A 2140-nucleotide genomic window follows, 5' to 3' on the forward strand; every position below is an offset into this window, starting at 1 on the left:
ATTATACTTTTAATGAGAATTAATGTCCTATCCTACCCGTTCGGCTAACGACCCTCCACCAGTCAAGGAAGCGGTGGGTGAGAGTGGACAACCTTTAAACCACCATTTTATAGGTAGTAACTTTATACCCCCTTATAGACCGGCTTCGTAAATGAGGCCTACTAACGGTAAGACTGACCTTTTACTTATATATATATATATATATATAATATTAGACTTTTAATTTTATATAGTATAAGGGTGTATTTTAAACTTTTAAAATACTTGGTAGTTTAATCTTTAATTAAACTAGACTTTTAATTTAATTAAACTCAAACCATATAATTATGGATTTATTAATACTCTCTTTTAATTAAACATTTAATTAACTTAATGAAATCCATAGGAGGTAATTTGAACTATTCAAAAGACACTAGGTTATTAAAAATTCAAAATTAAAACTACTTAATTAATTTTTAAGTTATGAACCCAAGAGTTGCATCTTTTGAAATCTTTCAATTACAAGAGTTAATATTTTCATAACTTGAGACTTTTCAAATACCAAAATTTGAGGGCAGGTTTTGTAACTCTTGAAAACCATTCATTTCCATAACTTATGAAAACTTATGAGTTTTTAATGTTCATGAATGAGACTCTTCATATAACTTGAGGGCAAGTTACAAAACTCACTTCAAGAACAACTTTACATCAATTTTAACTAAGAACAATATCATATAATTTCAATATTGATCTAATCTAACTCATAGCAAGGTAATTCATATCAAATAATACAAATAATTATCTTATTATCTTAAAATTTGACAATTGTCCTTTAATTGGATGAGGATCATCATCACCAAATCAGAAAATACATTTTTTATGATTACAAAACAGTTTGTGGTAATGATCCTAGTCCAATTCTGGCCAAAAACTCAAAATTCTGCAACCAGAGGCCTCTACTCGACGAGTGCATGATCATGACTCATCGAGTTGCCCTTTTAATGAGTGGACTCATCGAGTCAGCCAGTGGACTCGGCGAGTTCATCAGTCAGAGGCCAAAAAATCGATTTTTTCAGCTTTGAAAAATTACCAAGCATCAAATATAATAGAAAACAATCCTAGGCTCTGATACCATTGTTGGGTTTTAAGCACTATAACACTCCTATGGTGCACATGCAACCCTAGATGATTTGGATCTATGTTTTCTCTAATTATACTTGCAATATGAATTTCCCGAAGCATACATCCTAACTAGCATACAAAGGAGGATATACCATATAAAATCAAGTTAGATGAATACCTCTTGATGTAGTTTGTAGTTCTTGGCCTTTCAAGAGCTTAGCACGTTAAGTGTACAAGAATCTAGATGAAGTTATTGACATCAGAAATTAATTCAACGTTGCCAATGTCCCACGAGAAACATTGTTGTTGCAGATGCTTCTAATAACTTTTAAAGTGGCGGAAAAGGACTGGGACTGGCTCAAAGCACTTCCAACTGGAGCCATCACAACTTGGGCCTAACTTCGTGAAGAATTCATCCAACAATTCTTCCCACCATCCAAAGTTGCAAAATTGAAGAAAAACATTGTTAACTTCGAACAACAAGGAGGCGAGTCATTATATGAAGCGTGGGAGAGGTACAAACGGTTACTTAGAAATTCCCCACAACATGACCTCAATGCGCAACAAGAGGTCTTAATCTTTTATGATGGGGCGAACATGACGACTAGAAAACTCCATGACACTCAAAGACCGTTAACGAAGAAGGATCCAACAACAATTAAGGAGTTCTTCAAGCACTTGAGGAAGTATCACAACCATCGAGAGGACAAGACAAGAGGTTACAAGGATGTAAGTGGAGGTTTTGAAGATATGACTGTAGTGATGGTGAAGTTGGAGTCAATGGACCGCAGGATGACAAAGATGGATCAATCCATCCATGCAATTCGTGTTCGATGAGATAATTGTGGCAGACCACATTTGACAAAGGAGTGTGACCTTGATGAAAATGGAAATCAGAAAGTGCAAGCTTGCTATTTAAGTGGAGATTGGTATGATGAAGATTGGAAGAAGACAAAAAGGAATGGCTTCCATATGATGAGTATAAGAAAGCAAAAGAGGAAAATTATAGGCAACAAGGTCGCAAGTTTTACTAGAAGGA

General features: G+C 34.7%; 1 non-coding gene across 1 annotated transcript; it reads right to left on the minus strand.

Moving 5' to 3' along the window:
• Positions 1 to 1548: 1548 nt before the first annotated feature.
• LOC145118091 (small nucleolar RNA R71) lies at positions 1549 to 1655 on the minus strand. The gene has a single exon (XR_013713074.1). It is a non-coding gene; the product is annotated as a small nucleolar RNA R71 (small nucleolar RNA).
• Positions 1656 to 2140: the final 485 nt, after the last annotated feature.

Source organism: Lactuca virosa, chromosome 5 (assembly GCF_052849685.1).
Source record: "Lactuca virosa cultivar CGN04683 chromosome 5, Lactuca_virosa_CGN04683_v6, whole genome shotgun sequence".
Classification (NCBI taxonomy): domain Eukaryota; kingdom Viridiplantae; phylum Streptophyta; class Magnoliopsida; order Asterales; family Asteraceae; genus Lactuca; species Lactuca virosa.